The 20,609-nt window shown below is 37.3% G+C and overlaps 1 long non-coding RNA gene across 1 annotated transcript; it reads right to left on the bottom strand.

The window, feature by feature from the left end:
- Positions 1–1,023: 1,023 nt before the first annotated feature.
- Positions 1,024–14,973, bottom strand: LOC108498680. The gene is made up of 3 exons (XR_001875268.1): positions 14,614–14,973; positions 5,491–5,607; positions 1,024–1,213 (listed from the first exon to the last, which is right to left on the bottom strand). It is a non-coding gene; the product is annotated as an uncharacterized LOC108498680 (long non-coding RNA).
- Between the last annotated feature and the right edge of the window lie 5,636 nt (positions 14,974–20,609).

Consider the following 20,609-nt stretch of genomic DNA (forward strand, 5'->3'; position numbering starts at 1 on the left):
ACAGCTTTCATGATTCCAGCCTACCATGTGCAACCATCTATCCATGGCACAGTGATTGCACAACCAACCTGGCTTCTACTGAGCAGCAGAGAGTAGCATAATTATTATTCTGTATGACCAAATAACTCCATTCCTCTCTCTGCATTTAATGACATAGCATTAGCTGTGGGCTCTCGTCACCCCTAAAAAGAGACAAATATAAGAAGTACCTGTATTTAATAGATAAAATTGCCACTTTACAAAGCTTCATTAGTACTGACAAATTGTCTGTGTGGCATCACAGTGTAGAGGTGTCTAATCTGCTTTTAAGTGAGACACATTAAGTACTACAAGGAATATGGTGTTGCATGCAATGTTTGAGTAACATACATAGCTAAGTCGATTTCAATTCTTACAGCAGTCAAAGTGACAGCTCATTTGGGGGATGCAATGTGATTCAGCACAACAGGTAAGCAAACGTTTACTGCAAACAGAAAATGAACATTCAACAAGAATCAGCCACATATTAAAGATGTTGTACCCACAGTTCTTTTTAGCAGATACTGTATAAACAACGGGAAAACTCTTTAGGGAAACTGTTTTAAAAATTCCAATATGAATTCCAATTAAAAAGTGCCCAAGATGGTAGATGTCACGTCTGTAGCGTAAATCTGGTGAATTAATTAGTGGTGGTGCTGCTCTGCCTGATACAGCCTTTGCCAAATGCAAACCTGGGGCCAAGGACACGCTGAACCCACAGGGAACAACAGTCCCAGGGGTTGCCAGATCCTTCCCCACATGCCTCCCGTCCCCCTGCCCTCCAGCACAAGAGGCAGCCTCTTGGTGCCCAGATGTACCTACATCTCAGTCCTTGTCTTCTCCCTCCAGACCTTGCACCACGATGCTTACTGGTTTTGCCTTTCAGAACTTAATTTTTTGAGCCCCCAGTACATTACTGAGCTGACTCTGAGGGATCAGACTCGGACTTCCTTTTCTATGAATGATGCCGTGCAGGCTAGTTGGTCGTAGTGAAATACAGAAATACTCAGCTCATATGAAAATGCAGCACCTGACAAAAGTTTCATATTCTTTATTGCTGTATACTTTGCCCAACAGTTTGTGAATGGCACTCATATCCATCAACAGCAGCTGAACAAGAATGGGGTGACAGCTCCTACTTGCTTCAGAGAGATCTGAATTTTAGAGAAGTACACTGTAATTGTGGTCAGGATGTCTAGGGAAGAGAAAGCAAAAAAATTAATAAATGTACTTTTTTTCTTTATTTATACTGATAGCACACTAATGTATCTTTTAAGCATTAAGTCTCAAAGATAAAAGTTTCCTTAGTGTTTTGTTCAGGAGGCTGTAATGACAACTGATAAACAGGATGCATTATTCAGTAGTGGAGAATTTCCTTCTTGTCATAGCAGATTATTTTTACTATTAAGAACAAGTTTTGTCACCATACGACATCAATTTGGAATAAAAATGGAGACTTTTAATTTAGTTTTTCATTTGTGGAATTACAATTCCTTCATATTCCACAGCTTTCTACCTATTCCATTTATCCTATTTTTTCTAGTACCCTTAACTTCTAAATCTAAAGCTAAAGTGACTGAGCTTCAAACCTTAATTTCTCCTTGAATTTTGCCTTTTCTTACAGGCCCCTTGTGGGGCCACCACCCTTTTGTATTGAAGTCCAGTGAAAGAAGTGCTCAGAGAAAAGAAAAGCATATTATAGTTTGTGTGAAGAAAAGAAATAACTTTACATTCTACATCTCCCTCTCATCACCAGATCACCTGTGAGTTAATTTCCCTGTAATGTAGTTGCATGTTGTCTAATAGCTTTATTAGAAAACAATAATTCATGCATCCTTTCACATTTGGAGAAGTTTTTTGTCATTTACTATCTCTGCTAATCCAATCCGTCTCATTCAGTCCTTACAATATCACCTATGAACTTCTTTATATGCTGCCTCTATTTCATTCTCATTTATCCCTAAATATCTGCCTCCTCGGTATTCAGTTCAGCCAGCATGGATCATGCCACATCCTTTGACAGATATTATTGGGCTTGCTGTAGCAAACTAACATTTTTGGAATACAGAAGATTCAAATTATAAAACATTTCTGTGGTACGTCGTTGATACAGGATGACTGAGGATTCAGTATAAGGAATCACAGCAGTCACTTAACTTGAAAATACCTCTGCTTTCCCTCTACATTTAAACTACCAATTTTTAGCTATACTGATATATTTTGACACCAGAGTCAGAGAAAAAGAGCATTTTAACCAAAGGAAAAGAATAAAATAAAATCTCCAAGATGCCTGATATGAGTGACATTAAGTTTCAGAACAGCAGCACGAAAATTTGAACAAGTACATTGCAAAGGAGATAGCTTGTGAAATTTCTTGCCGTCAAAGTGTTATACTATTTTAATAGTATAATGAAGAAGGATTTCTCAGCAGCTTAGATGTAGCCCCTAGAGCAGGCTGTTGTTATATGTAGCTGCTTTGTAAACCCCATGCTAACTGAGCCAGGAAATATGTTGGTCCTTAAACAACAACATGACAAGATGCAGGAAATTAGGCAGATACAGAGCATCCAGGCTGAGTTTTGTACATTTCCACCTGGGATCTTGGATCAAGAATGGAAACAATCCACAGAATGGCAACAATGCTGGCTAAAGTTTAAGTGTTTAATCTCAAAAACAATAGAAAAGAGAATTCACTCTGGTTTTGGGCTTTTTATTTGTTTTGTTTGGCTTTTTAAAATTATTATTAGGTAACAAAATTGACAGATTGTACATATTCATGTAGTTATTAAAAATAATTCTATTTAGAAATGAGCTGGGAACACACTGAACATCATGACAATACAATGCGTATTATTTTAAATCAGGCTTAACATAAGTGCTTCTTTTTCACACACATTGAGCTTTTCACTACCTGCCTCAATCCATAGATACAAGATGAAAAGATCCTGTTTCAAAGTGGCAAATACTGTTTAAAAGACTGCCGAAAAAGTGTGGAATTCAGTTCTGGAATCAGATATTTGGCATCTGAATGAGGCTTTTCAGTTCTTTCATAGCCTGTCTCACACAAAATCACTATACTGTAAATTTCTAAGAGGTGGTGGTCCTAGCACATGAATCCTAATGAAATTATCTTATTAGCACAGACATATCAATGTGTAGAAAAAACATAAATAATAAATTCATTATGAAGTGAAAGCTGTTATTAAAAAAATCCTTTCTAATTATTCAGCTTCCGTGGCAATGTGCATTGACATTTAGAAAAGTAAGTTATTTTTAAGTAAGGTCATATTTATGAATGGTTATAGTAGCTTTTGGGGTTCCCTTCATTATATGCAAGCTCATAACTTTCATCACACACAGACAAGAATCTCAGGTTTCTATGTATTACACAGATGTGGGTGTGAAAAAACTGTGCTAAAGCTTCTGAAATTCTTTTGGACTTCTAGTGCTGTAAATTAGAGAACCCAGGAAAGAAAAAAATGAAAGCCTTAAGCCTCTAAACTTTTGCACAATAGATGGCTTGGCCATTGATCAAAGCAGCAGAGGCAAAAGGAGGAGCTGCAAGAGTGCTGGTGGGTGTGTGAGGAACAGAGCTTTCTGTTGTGCTCCAACTACTTTTATGCTCTCTCTCTCTGAACATGCTTATGGATATAACCTGCTGTTTGCAGTATTACTGAGGGACTCGGCTGACAAGGTCTGGCTGGAGCGCATACAAAAACCACAACCTCCAAACCTATAAACATTCATACCTGAAACTTGACATATGCCCAAAACAAAATAGAAGCTTAAATGGCTTGTAGCATAGATACTAACCAGCATTTTGGCCATCCAATAGAGGCACAGAATACATATATTCGTATCAACTACTGCATGACTTTTTGAAAGTGAATGCTTGAGAAAATAGCAGCCTAATACCCATATGATCAGAAGGAGTTTAAATTCCATAATAAAGGACTTATTGTGTATTATTCACCTAGATCTAAAAAGTGATTTAAAATGAGAATACTTCCATAATCTACTGAAATCTCATAAGAGCAGAAAACGTTGCAGCTACATCAATATTGTATATTCATTAAAAATAAGGACAGAACTGACAGCCCTAGAGACATATAAATTTGCAATGAATCGTTCTTTCAGAATTAAATGTGCAAATTAAAGCAATTAAACTGTAAGCCACTATAGCAGAATATTCTGTCTGGAATGGGGATAACACACTTCAAACAACACCCTATTTGCAAGCTGTCAGTGGTGAATGGAGAAAGAGTTGACTTGCTGCTTTTGATGCTGAATAATGGTGAAACCAGCCTGACAATTCCAAGGTTTAACATCGTGATAGTAAGGTGGAGATACAGCAGACCTGGTAAAGCACGTGATAAAGGAACCGACAACTGACACTACTGATAACTTCTGTTAAGATGCTGAGCTCACACAGCTGGCCCAGGAAAGTATGACTGTCAGTCCATCACTTTATACTATAAAAATCCAGTCCCACTTTTTAATGCTAAGTTCTCCTAATATACCCCTTCTCAGAGTGTGTGTGGAGATTCTTCCCTTGAGTGGGGATGCCCCTTAAGGTTACTCCTCAAGGCTGAGAGAAAGAGATTTTCCTATGGTCATTGATATAGGGGAGTAACATCAATCTCTACTTAATAATTGGTTTTGCTACCTTTAATATAATGTCTTCAATATTGCTTCAAAAACAGTGCACTATACTAGTTGTTATAGCTACATATATTGTGTAGCAAATAATTCTGATTAAGAACTTTTAGTCTAATCATTATCATAATAAATAATTTATTTTAATATAAATATACCTGGTTTGCCATCCTTAATCCAAAGGACAAAGTATAAATGTTTAATTACACTTATATAATCCTTTGGACATAAAATGTTGACAAAATCTGGGTCTAAGATTGAATCCAGCTGCACCTAGACTCCTCTCTGAGGAATTTAGAGTACAAGGGAGTCCTCTCTGCACATCGGAGGGCTTCTCTAGTAATCTTTGTCTCAAGCTCCCATTTCTGACCGTGTCAGCCATCTAGACACATTTCAAGGCTAAAAGTTAACACCCTGTAGGAATAAGAACAAACTGGCTTGCTGAGAGTGCAACGAATTTTCCTTCACAGCTTCTCAGTTTGTTCATTGCACAGGCTACAGCCTAAAGCTGATTGTTTGTGTATAACATTCTCTTCCATTGTAGGGGCTGTTTCTTTATCCACCCCTGTTAAATCTGCTGTGGTTGTACACAGGGCTAGATAACACTAAGAGAGGACTAAGACATTTCTTAAAGCTAGATATAAAGAGGTAAAATTTCCTTTCATTCTTCCTTTCCTCCTCATCCATACTTATAACCAATCAGATTACTCCCTATTGCCCCAGATGTTTGTCAAAGTAATGCAGTCAGCTTTTGCTCTGCTTTCCAGTATGCCTTTGGCACTCACCTCTTACAGACTGCAGAGTCTGGAGACTTACCTTTTCCCTTGTTTTCTTGCTATATACAAATTCATAAAGTGCAGTAGCAGTGAGGAGGGCTCAGTTTCACAACTGCTGTGGTCAGTTTGCTCACTGCAATGAATGCTCATTTCTTTGCTGTGGAAGAAGTTTAAAGTAAGAAAAGATATGTATCACCTAACTTATTTTTCAAAGCAAATATCATCAGTTTGAAAATGAAAACAAAAAGTAAAATAGCAAAAAGAGGAAATGAAGTTTATGGTGATGTTCACTGGTATTTCTCTTTAATGAAACCATGACTGTTACTTAGCATCACTGACTGAAAATTACAATGAAACACAAGCTAAACACAAGTTATTTAGATAAAAGTAATTATAACCTTATTCACCTAGAAATTATTTAAAATTTTTAGTGGTGCTAATAGATATTAATTAGCGTAAGTGGAAAAATGAACTTTATGACTTTCTGGTTTTTCTAGTTTTTTTCTTTCTTCTTTATATCTTTCTAGAGGGCAAGTAAAGCACAACAATATGGGATAACGATTATGAAATTCTTTACACTTCGCTAGATTACTCCATTACTCTTTGCTTGAAAAGACTGTACTCTGCTCTATTCTGGCCCGAGAAAATAAAACTGCCAATGATTTCCTATTCCATTCTAGCAAATGTTTACTTGACCAATATGGCAATTTGTACCAAAATAAAAACCACAAAACCAAATAACTTCTACATTTACAAATGGAAAATTACCAGGTAAATTTTAAGTTGAAGGGATAACATAAGAAGTGACTTTAACATAATTACAATTTTAAAAAGGGTTTTCCTAAAAATCAGAAGTTTTCCTGCCTGTTTTTGTTCTGCATACTTCACTGCCAATATAAATAGCAAAAGTAGACATAAAGGTCAGTCAATATGCTGTGGAAGTGCTAGGGATCTTTTGTTCTACACTTTGCTCTTGCTTGACAAATTACAAGTGCTAAAACAAAGAACAGGAGTGATTATAAATACCATGATGCATTCCAGGACATCATTTTCAGAAACTTTTTGAGTCAGATTAACAGAAAGACTAAGTGAATAGCCTACATGTCATATTAGAATACTGTGACTTAAGTGGCCTTTGGGTTAAAATAACAAAAAGAGGTATTTTTAATTACAACACATGATATGGAGATTTTTCTTTCCAGGCCACATCCAGAAGACTGGAGATTAACCCATCTTCCACTGAGTTCAATAGAATGACTCTTCCCATCTATATCAGTTGGTTTTGTGTCTATATTTCTTGCAGAGCTGTTTTCATTATTGTAAGCTTATATTTTTCAATATTCACATTTTCTCTGCCTCTCTTTCCACCCAGCTTTCTGCTTTTGAAATTGTATGTGCCATCACTTCTCTGGCTCTGGCTCTCTATCAAGACCTTTCTTGATACATTCTATTATCACGTTCGCTTTTTTCATACTATATCATATTTATGAATGTTGATTATCTTATGATGAACTCCTGTATCTTGATCTTTTTGTGTTTGCTGTTCTAAGCTAGTGAGCTTCTCCCACTTGCAGTAAAAATTTTTACTCTTAAATTCATGTCATTGTAACATGTATTGTTTCTATTATTTTTGCCCTTCAGGTCATCTAGTCCCTGCAGCAGAATACTCTGACGTTCATCTATATTCCCAGTATCTTACACTTTGTGTCATCAGCCAGTTTTATTCCTTTATTTCTAATGAGACCAGCATCATTAATGGAAACAGTAAATGCACTGGGTCACTATAAGATTCTGTATCACAAGGATGATCTAGATGAGTTCTTTTTTTTTACCAGACATTATTTTTCTCATGTTATGTTTTCAGCGTTAATTACTTGAGAAACGCTGACAGATACTTCCTCCAGCCCACTTGTTGCATTTTCGTTTTGTGAGTGGAACCTCGCCAGAAAATACCAGAGCCTTGGGTGGGGTGCTTTTCCAGAACTAGGTATCACACAGACAACACAGAGAGTCTGATTTGGCTCTCACAAGTTCTCCATTTTTAATTCCATTGAAAGAATGAGTGTTTGTTACTAACACACCTTTTTATTTGCCATCTCTTACTTTTGATGTTAAATGCTACAAGCCCTTTTTCTTTCTGACAGTCACAAACACTGGCTTCATATAAAGATTGACCTTTACTTCATTACTGACGATAAGCAAGCTCTGAATGTGTATTTGCTTAGCTCAGAGATACCCACAGGGACTTAATATAAAAATAGACTGTGGCTCTGGAAAAGGCACAGGAAGAAATGAAAAATGTAACTCAAAGTCTTTTCATTTCCCTTGCTAATCACCGGTGGGAGGAACCCCTCTCATCTCTTCTGGGTAGAGAACCAAAGATGATTCTTCATTTTGTATGTAAGAAGATCATACAAGCTGGTTAACCCAACATGAAAGCTCTAAAATATTCAGGAAAAAAAAGTAAGATGAGGTGGTGACTTAACAAAGCACTTCAAAACAGGCAATATAATTATATTTCGATACATGTCAGTTTTGTCAAAATTAATTTCTGGTTGAAAAAAGAAAAGCCCAGAACTCTGGAAATATTCTGGGTCTTATCATTCTGGAAGGACATACCTTGATCTTTCCATTTTGAAATTGCTTTTAAAAGTATTTTTAAAAACATGTCTATTGTAAAACATTGACTATTTATTTTGACTGTTTTTACAGCTTACCTCAATTTAGGAAGAACTGGTTTATCATGAGGTTTGATTTCACTGATAGATCTTGTTTATGTATAGATACATACCAAAGCTCTTTCTTGAGTATGGAAAGAATTGATACAGTCTTTTTTTCTGCTCACACCAGCAAGTGCCTTTTGGTTATTGTTGCACCCAAAAGCCATTTTCTGAAGCACCTCTGAGGTCTGGACATCAAGGCTGGCTTAGGCAGTCATATGAGGCTAAGGCTGGAGGTTGTTCTGGCTGCTACTGAGCTTTGGAGCCTGTGGTGTCCCACTGGCTTGTCATCTGCTACCCAAGGAACAAACTCTTCAAATTTCCTACTATAACTGTATCCATAAGCACTCCTAACCTACTTTCACAAGAATTGTTTGTTGGAGACTGGCAGTAAGTACAGAAAGGTCTGAATTTATTACTAAACTGAAGACATTTTAGCACGCATCTTACACTCTTGTAATGCAGTAATGTAAAGACAGGGCCTCGGCTGCATATATAAAACAGCAATATATAAAAGCATATACACAACTTCATCTACTTTTTTGTATGAAGCTTCAGAGTTTTAGATGGAAAGCACAAAGTCACTTCCTCATGCCATTATGAAGAGTGAAAATTGTGTGCAACCACACTTGGGGGAATTAAATTAAAAAATTGACATGCCACAACCTCCTACATAGCTAGTAGAAAATAGGCTGCTGGCAGAAAGGACAGGCAGGAGATGATAAAGTCAGTCAAAAGTAACAGTGGTTTAAATTAAACTGAAATTGTAGGGGCATAAGAGTACCAGCATTAATAAAAAGCAAATGATCCATTCTGAGACAGGTGCTGCCATAGGAAGACACTTAAATAAGAATGTCATGCTGAATTTAATGCTGGTCTTCTTTACTGCAGTGGTAGGAACATGCATCCTTTTGCTTACTCTGAATTTAAACAGATATTTTGTCTCGGTTGCGTTTAAGAGGCCCAATTTATTTAACAAAGAGATCAAGATCTGGAACACAAACTGTTTTCGGCTATCAGAAAAGGAAATTAGTATTGTTTGTTTGTTTTAATTTTTCTTGAGGTCAAAACCTATATCTAAAAATATGCTTTTATTGAAGCACACTTTTGGAGTGAGGCATGAACTCCTTGTTGGATTTCTATAGCCTACAGTATGTAGGAAGTCAGATTAGATAATCGAAATGTCCCTTTCGAGCTAAGGAAGTCTTAAAACTGTCAGCATTGCTGTACAGTGCCACCTAATGACAATGAGCAGTTCACAGGAGATCCATTCTCCAAGCTGTTACAGTAACACGGAGGTCTGCAATACACCACAATCAGTACTTTAGGGATTCTACAGAGATCTTTAAATGTTTTTGTCCTCTAAAACATATGAAACCATGCCCTTTTTACTCAAATATCATTCAGAAAAGCAAGTAAAACATGTGCGAAAGGAAACCTTAGATATTTACCGTGCGCACGCTAAATAAACTATTAGTGCTTTACTGACCTGTTGCATACTTGCAAAGCTACATAAGTTCTTTGGCAGCAAGGAAAACAGAAAATCCCCTTTAAGACATAGATCATATTTCTGCATATGGAAAGGAAGGCTTTTAATAAAATATTAGTAAGGATACTGTGTCTGCAGGGAAAAAAGGCAGATGTTTTGTAACATTTCTCTGGGATGCTGAAGTCAGCTGTGTTCAGAGACATGTTCTCCATTAAAAATGTGTCAGCCATTTGGAATTCCCTTGTTTACTTTTCTGGGAAATGTCACAGTGTCTAAAAGACTACCTTCAGGCCATAGCAGATAACCAGGGTAATTTTCAGATGTTTTCATTTGGTATAGCACATCATCAACTATCAGTACGCCCATCACCTAAGGAAACTGAATGATTTGAAAATGTTTTGGAGATAATTTAGTTATTTGCCTTGTTTCCTCTGGGTTCTATAGTTTAGTTGACCTCAGGAGAATATTTTTTCCCCAAACTGGTCTTCCTGCAAAGTGTATGGTGTACTGGAATCTGTGCTGAACTGTGAATGCAGTTGTGAATGAAAGGTTTTTTTGTGTTCAGTGTTTAAAACTGTTTTTTACTCACAAAGACCGTGTCTAAGGAACAGTTGCTGAGGCTGCTCTTGCATTGACCAGCTCCTATCACTACACTATTCTACTGTATTTTTCATTTTATTGTTCATGTGTGCTTCTTGATAGGGACTCCTTATGTGGTCAGGGCTGTGCACCAGTGTTCTTGCTGGACTCAGGGAGGCAGATTCTCCAGTAGGAGACAACCATGTTGGAGATCCCCGAGCTGGTTTCCAAAAAAAGAGGTAGATCTGCATAATGCAGCAGGGCACCCATCAGAGCCACCAGCAGATGTCCAGGGAAGCTTACTCAGTAGTAGCTGGTCTAGTTACAGCATGACCTGTTTCAATCCATGCAGACAGTGGCACCTATGTTAGCATTTTCTTGTCATAATTAGATGCCACCTTGAGAATGTTTGAGAGCAAAATACAGTCTGCCAGCTAGTCATCTGATTAAATGGAACTGTTAAACAATCAAGTTACAAGTATTTAGAGAATACTAAGGTGGTAAATCAAGATCTTAAATGTGTTCTTCAAAATCAAACACAGTCAAAACAACTTCTTTCTTTACAGAGTAAATAGTTTAGCTGGAAATGTGTCAGTAGCAGACCTTATACATTTGGACCTAAGCAGAAGTGTGCACCATGTAGCAAAGAGATCTGAGTTGAACAACCATAAAAACAGATGCAAAGAAAGCAGTTTGTAGAGGAGTTCGATTTCAAACTGGAAGACTGCCTTATGTGAGACTCCACAAAGGTCCCAACTAGAGCCACAAGTGATTATATTTTCATCAGCAACTCAGATAATGGAAAGAAGAGCATGATTTAAAAAGGTTTCATCTGGCAAAATTCATGACATGGTTCAAAAGCAGCTAGATGAAATTCAGTGAAGATATATGTGAAGTACTGTGCTGAGAAACAAAATACAAATGAAAATCAGCAAATGTTAGAACAAATTTCATGGATCTATGCTGGTCTTCTGAAATTAGGAAAATTCTCCCCAAGTAACCTTCCCAACTTGCTATACAGGCTAAGTACAGGTGTACAAACTGAATATACACAGGTAACCAAAGCGACTGAAATCCACTGCTGCAGTTTGAAAAATAGATTTATTCCATCATTTTCCTGGTAGACAGGGACATTACACTGCTAAGCTAGTCCAAACTTAGCAGGGGCAAAAAGGTGCAAGGGAGGGGGGATGTTCCTGGCCTCTACATAACAAGGGACCTGGCGTGCTTTACTCCACAAGACTGTGTTTTACAACCTTCAAGCTTCTTACATCTACCCCCCCCCCCCCCCCCCCCAAGAGGCCTAGGTTTGTAAAGAATGTTTTAAGTCTCTTCACAAAATCTTGTTATCTTCTGCAGCAACTCCACTTCTCAGGGAAGACAGAAAACAACCCAAAAGCAACCACAATATGTGAAATTTCCCACACTGAATATTCTTAGCACCTTCAAGTGAAAACAACTCTAAAACCAACCTTAAATTCTCTCCTTGACAATCTTATGCTTTCAACTGCTTCTTCCCCACAGCTGGTCAGTGTTAAAGGAGGCTGATGCTTGAATTATTTGACACACATTTGTATACTGCTTTTTTTTATACCTCCAGATAAAATGTTTGTTCGCTGTGAGGAATGAGGCCATAGCCCATGTTTAGATATCCTTTTAGTATTTTGTTATTTCAGTTTTGACAGAATCTGTGTGAGAATCTAAGCCAAGCATCTCATCTGATGATAATTTCTTTTTACCATGAATAGAATAGAATAAAATAGAACAGAATAGAATAGAATAGAATAATAGAATATTAAGGTTGGAAAAGGTCTCCAAGATTATCGAGTCCATCCCTTGACCGAGCACCATCATGCCAACTAAACCATAGCAGTAAGTTTCACGTCCAGTGGTTTCTTCAACACTTCCAGAGATGGTGACTCCACCACTTCCCTGCACAGCCCATTCCAATGCTTGACAACCCTTTCCATTAAGAAATTCTTCCTGATGTCCAACCTGAACATCCCCTGGCACATCTTGAGGCCATTTCCTCTTGTCCTGTCACTGGTTGCTCGGGACACTCACCTTGCTACAACCTCCTTTCAGATAGAAGGAGCTGTAAAGAGTTATAAGGTTTTCCCTGAGCCTCCTCTTCTACAGATTAAACAACTCCAGCTTCTTCAGATGGTCTCTATATGACTTACTCTCCAGACCCTTCCCCAGCTCTGTTTCCTTCTCTGGACACATTCCAGGACCTCAGTGTCTTCCCTGAAGTACTCGAGGTGTGGCCTTACCAGTGCTTACTACAGAGGGACAATCACTACCCTAGTCCTGCTGGCCACACTGTTTTTGATACGGGCCAGGATGTCATTGTCCTTCTTTGCCACCTGGGCACACACTGGCTCATGTTCAGCCTGCTGTCGACCAGAGCCTCCATATCCTTTTCTTCTGGGACACTTTCCAGTCACTCTTCCCCCAGCCTGTAGCACTGCATGGGGTTGTTGTAGCCAAAGTGCAGGACCCAGCACCTGCCCCTTGAATCTCATATAGCAGGTCTCAGCCCATTGATCCAGGCTGTCCAGATCCCTTTGTGGAGCCCTCCTACCCTACAGCAGATCAACATTCCCACCCAATTTGATGTCATCCACAAACTTACTGAGGGTGCACTCGATCCCCTTGTCCAGATCATGGACAAAGATATTAAAGAGGATTGATGCCAATACTGAGCTTTGAGGAATCCCACTTGTGACTGATCACCAGCTGGATGTGGCACCATTCACCACCATCCTCTGGGTCCAGAAATCCAGACAGTTTTTAACCCAGGAAAGACTGCACCTCTCCAAGCCATGGTCTGCCAGCTTCTTCAGGAGAATTCTATGTGAGACAATATCAAGGGCGTTACTAAGGTAGACTACATTCACAGCCAGTTCTTACTCACTTTATTACCCTGATAATTACTGCAAAGAAAAAAAAAAAAGAAGAAAAAATTTAAAAAAAAATAATTATTCACAGTCCTCTTTCCAGTGATTTTTTTTTTCTGTGGTTTTTCCTTCAGATCAAGGTCTCATGGAAAGTGATTATGTAAATACTGAAGTTTGTTACTCAACAGATTTGATCATTAGTAAGTTCTTAGCTGCTTAACTTCTTTCTCAGTCATGAATAAGCAGAACTTGCTATATATCAACAGAAGTGTTTTCCAAGTGACTGGCATTTCCATAGGCACAGCACCTACTGGGAGCATTAGAATTACACATGTTCAGCCGTGTGGAATTGAGCCTGCATTGCTTTCGCTTTCTGGGGCTTACTATGTGAGTACCTCTGGCTAAACTAGAAAAGACACGAGAATTTCACAGAATGACAGAATATTCTGAGTTGGAAGGGACCCACAAGGATCATCGAGTCCAACTTGTGGTTCATCTGGCATAATTTGGATACGCGCTCTAGGATGATGAGCACTGTACACTCGACTCAAATGAAAGTAGTTTGGTCTGTGTCATTTTTAAGGGGATTCCAAGGTAGATACTTGAGGCTAGGTGGAGATAAATCCTACCCAGACAGACCTGGGTTATCTGTTGAAGAATCAGAACTCAACTAGAATTTTCAGGATTAGCCAGTAAAGTATTTAGTTATAAATGGAGCAAGTTTTTAATGAAAATAGTTTAGACTTGTTAAATTTGGTTCCTACACAGAAACTTACAAGTTGACACATCAGTATAAATACACTATCAAGGCCACTGCATCGTTTTGGTAGGCAATATCTAAACTGATGATTTCATACATGTTGTGCTGGCTGGAACTGTTGGGAAACTCTAGTCTTTATTGCAGTAACATGTAATACACAACTATAGAGCAATTTCCAAATTTTAACACTTGCTACAGTTCAGTCACAGTGCTATTTGAGAGACTAATGCCCTAAGGCAGTAACTAGGTTTATCATAACAAATCATTATACATGAAATATCTGTTTGTTGTCAAGCATTCCTACGTCAACAGTGAGTACTCTTTTCAAAGTCTCCATTTATATAATGGTGACTGTACTGGAAATAGTTTACAATAGTTTCAGACATTTGGTTAAATGTACTAATGACCTGTTAGAATGAAACTGAATGAAAGGAACAACAAGCTGGAAACAGAAAAATAAAGATATATTTCAACATAATGGAAGGAATAACATTTCTTCACTCAGATAATTACTGTGTTGTTCATGTAATTAGCCCTTTCCTAAAATATGTATCAAATGGCAGAAGTTGCCTCCTCACGAGAACTGTTAACCTTTTGATGCATTGATGAAAAGTGAACAGTCTTTCCAATGTTTATCATAGCCAAAAAATCTTGAGACCTCACCTTGATTTATAAGCAGTGAAACTTAAAAAACCCTTAGTATGAGTAAACCTACCTTAATACTTAGAGGATATGGTAGTTCACAAAGTTTCAATGTTCACTGGATGGAAAATGACAGGAAGGAAATATTTAATTTGATTTCACAAAGGCTTTGAAACCAAAGAAGTTTTAAATGACTGGGATTCAGTGATCTTGTTAAAGATATTTCATATTAATATTTTATATTAATCAGTTCCCAATTTGTTTGGTAAATTGTTCTCTATTATGCTGAATTTTGATATAGACAAATTCCTTTGGTAGTATAAGCTAAATAATAGGGGTTTTTTATTAACTAAAAGCTGGTGTAAGTGTTTTCTACTCTTTTGCCTTACCTTCCCCTCCTGTGCTTGCTTTTGAATAGAAAATACCTATAAAACCTAATTATATCCTCATTTTTCTTTCAACACCAGCCAGTCATCATGAAGATTGACACTGTTTCATGAAACTGGCAGTGGTTATTAATTCGCGGATGACTGGCAAGACAAGTGGAAAAGCCAGATAAACTTAATTTTCTTTGGCATATTGTGGGGGGTTTTTTCTCTGGCATATAAATGCTGCTAATCGTCAGTTAAATTGTTCATGCTTTTCATTCATCTGTAATTACCATTTTAAAAATGAGATGCTAATAAATAAGATGGAATAAAAGGTTATTGCAACTTTTTTTTTGTGCAGCAGAAGACCTAAACTTAGGGAGAGAGAAATCTGGTGGGGCTCTGTCATTTTGTATGTTAAGACTGGCAAGGGTAATTTCTTGTAGCAACTTTTCTGGAGAAAAAATAATTCTGAAAGGAATGAAAATATTATCTTTCATATTAAAAACCAGCTGTTTCAGTCAAACCATACAACATCATTACTATAAATACAATGCCATAGAATATCATCTAATTAAACCAAGTTACACAACTAAATTGTGTTCATTTTGGAAGTTGTATTGCTGCAGCACTGCTTCCCAATTCAAGTTAAATTACTTTAATTAATGGATTTAATTTTGGAAACATTCAAAGTGAGTGCTGAATCCTTTGAGATTTATGTCAGTTTATTTCATGAATTTTGGTTATTCAAAGCTCAATGAGCTCAAACTTTAGTTATTTGTCACTGCCTTTTCCATGTTCTGAGTGCTATGCAAATGTCCACCATAATTACAGTGGGCTCGAAAGAGAGGAATAGAAGGATAAGACAAAACTTTGCCCTGGACTATCTCAGTAGATGGAAGCTGTGTTCTTGCCTGTAACCAACTGAAGCAGGACTAACTATTCTCCCACTCCCTTCTGGGGTCTGATCAACATCATTACCAACACCATGAAATAAATGTCCTGAAACCAATTGCAAAGATATTTTTAATAGGAAAGCGAGAAGTCTAAAATAATAGCAATAAGATCACCACTGTTACGTACTTATTAATCAGGCTTCATAAAACAAAAATAATTAAAATTATTTTTCTTGGAGTCCCACCATTCGTTTTTCTCAGGGGCAAAGAGAGGATGCAGTATCAAAGATCAAATATTTCTGCAATGTTTTTATCTCCCCCAGAAGGTATAATAAGTTCATTATATGTTCAGAAATACAGAAAATGGATTAGCTAAAAAAATATAGGCACACATTTTCAGATACAATAGATAGCTCTGGATATTGCACTCATTGCAAAGAGTAAAAAGAGTGAAAACACAGCAGTAGGGTTTCTCCAACTGCAAGGAGACAATGAATGTAGATATGATTCAATAATTTTGTCTGCAGAGTTTGAGACTGGGAGGAAGCCACCAGAAAGCTTATTTCTGTTTCTTTTCTGCCACAGACAGAAACAGGGGAAGATCTTTCAAGAAATATATTTCCTGGAGATTTTCCCTCAGCATAGAGGAAAGAATGCAGTCTGATAAATCAATTATTTTTGGACTGTGAGTTGTCAGGATTTTTTAGTCCAATTTCATGTCTGTTTCATATCCTACTTCCTTTCTAATTTCAGATCAGTGAATGGTTTGTTGATTCACATGTTTAAAGTTTATTCTCCACATAGCCATATGCTTAGAGTACACATAGATAAAATGGTACCCTACCACAGGAATACATGGTCATGGCTGTCCTTGCAGAACTTCAGCTCTATCATGAAAGCCACTTGCATTACATCTTTTAAATTACATCAGATAAGCCAGTCTCCTAGCTTTCCTGTCATGCACCAGGAGAAGTTGGCACGCATCTGGTATGTATAATGGCTGATATGCTTACTGGAATGTCATGACTTTTCTGCATGTTTAGACACTGTCTCCTTCTCACCCTCAGGAGGCTGTGATCATCAAAATGGGCCAAAGCCCTGGAGTAATGCATCCCTTATTGCAACAACCACATAAACAATGCACAGAAGAAACAGGCAGAAGCCTCACTGAAAGAGACTTCACTCAGACACTTGATCACAAAGCAAAAACAATAGGAAAAAGACACAGGTAGAATTTGAAGCTGTTTGTGTAACTTGCCTAGTTTAAAACTTGTTGCCAAACACTAAAATAAAGCCAGTCTTATGTCTAAGAGCAATTGATTACTACATTATCCCTGTTTGCATGTAATCTGTTACCCATTTAGAAATAACTATTAGGTTATTTTCCCAGTTTTGGGCTTGCCTTCTGTTTGACTGAGCTCAGACAATTTTAGGGAAATAGGAATCATTGGACCAGATACCTGAATTGCACCCCAAAAAACCATAAGTGGTTGTAAAACTGCAGCAGGCGGATATGTCTGAAGTCAAGTGACTTTCTGACTGTGGAAAGCACAATAGGCACTCACTAAAGGCACCTGGTGCTTATTGCCATCTAGTGAAAGAACTGGCCAACACCACAGCCTTTCCACTTGTTATGTTGCCGAGTGCATCATCAGAAACATAAAAGTATGCCCAAGCATAGGCATCTTCAGTGCAGTGTGTGCAGCACATCTCAAAAACTTACTGACAGCAGTGGTATTCATTCTTATGCCATTGCAACTTCAAAGTCTGGATAAATATTTTAATGTTTGGCTAATGGGGGAAACGCTTACCTGCTGTGATATTTTACCACTAACTTCATGGGAAATCCTGATTCCTGGCCTTAATGAAAAAGAAAACCCTTGACTTAGTGGAAAATTCAAGTCTGGTCTTTTCCAGAACGCAATCTATCTGCGTTAAACCTCCTGATGAGAAATGATTTCTGAATTTTGAAATTTGATCTTCAAGTCATTATGATATTTAGTCATCAATCAAATTTCACCCAAAAAGACTGAAAAGGGGTGAATAGTTTACAAAGAGAGGTAACAATAAGAAAATGAGCTAGTGATGCCTACAGCCAAAACCCAGCCCTCTTTCTGTATATTATACTTTCCTATTAATTATGGCTGTGCCTCAAATTAATCTGTTACTAAAAAAAAAATTAAAAATAAGGACAATGGATAAAGATAGAGCATGAGGATGTAATAAACTGCTGAAAGTCTGTTTCCAGTAGAGTGATAGTGTAGTTACACATGTACGTAGTTGTAACCACAGGTGCTTCCGTGACATTTCTTCCATTTCTGTCTCCTCTCCCCCAAATTCCAGACATGATAAAATTCTCATGTAAACACATATTTAATGTCTCTGTCTGAGAAATACATTCTTTTCTTCTGTATCTCAGCAGAAGAATAAGGAAGATTTAGCTACTTTTCTATATAATGCATCAAACAAAAAGGAATACTAATTTAGTACTGTTCTGTCCAGTCAGTATAAATTCCAGACAAATATCTTATACAAATGTCTAGGGCATAAAATATCTGGAACTAATAGAAACTTGGAAGCTTGGAGACTTGGGTTCAACTTTATAACCTTTTTCTTTCCAAAACTGAACAAAAATTTGATATTTCCGTGTGAAATGAAAAGTAGTTCCTTCAACATTACATGTTTTCTTTCATAGGGTAGGTCAATTCTGAGTTGTGTAAGACTACAAAATGTGCATTTATTAGGTTTTTTCACTGTTCTCATATAATATAGGAAGGATTTAAACTTCACAGGCGTTCAGTATGTTCAAAAACATTAAGTTTGGACAAGAAATAAAAGCTATTTAAGAGCCAAAACTCTGCTGAAGATCTCTGGAACTGAGATTACTTCAACAGCAGCTCCCAGTCCCTTCTGCAGAGCAGTCCCAAAGACAAGCCCAAATATGACTCAGTTTTAATAAGGACAATTACCAGCTATGATTCAGACAGATGGGGTTAGGACAAGTTGGAGTGGAAAGACCATAATAGCAAATATGGATTAGCCACCATGTGCCAGCTGCTTACCAAGGTCTAGAATTACGAAGGTGAGATACCCACTTTTATTTCCCTAGGCTCATGTTACTATTGCCTATGATAATATTAATGGTAATCACTGTTTCTTGTCACTGACAGATGAAGGCAACCCAATGTAATCAGTCTCCTAATTTAAATAATATTATCTAAAAGTAAGTAGGTTTAATTCAGGCCAAATTATCTTCTTTTTTATTATTATTTTTCCCCCCAGACATTTTGTAATGAGTTGAAGGGGCGATTTAAAGGTAAAAATAGTGAAAAGTGTTCACAAAATTTTGTGGAAGAGCCTACCTGTACCTAAAAGACAACAAAGAAAAAATTAGTCAGAGGTTGTTTTGTGGAAAAATTTGAATACAGGACAATTAAGTTCAGAATCTTTGGCAAAATGAAGGTGGTTTGGAGAGGAGATATTATTTACTCAGTTTTTAAGTGATGACAGGCCAGATGAGACTAAGTCTCCAAGAGAGGAATGGAAAGCAGGACACCACTGCAGAAAGTCAAAGCAGTGGCCATGTTATTCAAGCAGTCAGTTCCATTTTTGCAGCAGCAATTTGAAGGTTTTTACATGGGAAAGAGCTGGTTTATGCCAAAGCCAAAAACAACTGCAAGATACTGCAGTTTGGGAAAAGAAGTAGTTCTGGCCTTACGTTTCGTATAGGGGAAAAGATCTTTGGGATAGGAATACATTTCTTAAAGATTTCTAAATGTTTTTTACAGAAAAAAAAAGAAACAAGAAACTATCTGTGAAAAGCTTTCCACACAAGTAGACAGCTAGATAGGTAGTAGATAACCTGGTAGGTCTCAATTACAATGTTTTATTCAGATAAGTCTCAGTATCTCTATCCCAGGAAAAAATTCTGTCACATTCATCCCTTTCAGTGGAGAAGTTTTATTAACTTAGGGCATCTGTGGAGACTTCTTTAAATAGACAAATGAATGGAATAAACTGTCCCAGGAAAAAAGCATCAGTGTTTCCAAGTGAGGACCTAGTACAACCATAAAGATTGGAACTTCTTAAGTCCACATAAGCCCTGGAGCTAAACTGAGGACACAAAAGGTGTAAAAGAAGTTCCCTGTAGTTGCAGAAGATGCCAGTGTCTCAGAATTACTTTTTTTTTAGTTCTACTCAGACTGCATTTTGATTTAAAGTTTATAGACTTTCTAACATTACTGGTGGCAGGAGTCAGGGGAAGCACCTAACCCTTCTAAAATAAATCCAAAGGAAATATTTACACAAGTCCTTCTTGTGGAGGGGCAATTGATATTTAGACAGTTTTTTAAAAAAAACCTAGACAGCTTTTACTGTCAGGTATCATTCACTTCCATTAAAGCAGGGGTTCAGATGAAGAACCTAAAGAAACTATCAGCTACCATGGAAGAACAGTAAATAAGAGCAAAGTTAGGAGATGAATTAATGAAAAATAAAGCACTAGTTTTGAGTGTGTAAACATGGAAATCCATATTGTCCTTCTAAACCTATTGGCAATGTGACAGTTTGTGTATAAAATAACAGGCACTATGTTGAAAGCACAAGTGATCACCACACCATTCTGATTTTGAGGAATGAACAGATCAATATTATAAGCAGGAAGTAATTCTATTTACCTACCTGTGTGTACCGACATCTGTGTGTGAATACACTCCCTTAGCATGTGTGTGGCTATTCACAGCAACTGTTTAAGGACTCATTTTGGTGGTACTTGATTTTCCTGAAGCTAAAGGAAATGAGTAAAT

This window comes from Lepidothrix coronata, unplaced genomic scaffold (assembly GCF_001604755.1).
Source record: "Lepidothrix coronata isolate B3197 unplaced genomic scaffold, Lepidothrix_coronata-1.0 Scaffold62, whole genome shotgun sequence".
Lineage (NCBI taxonomy): Eukaryota > Metazoa > Chordata > Aves > Passeriformes > Pipridae > Lepidothrix > Lepidothrix coronata.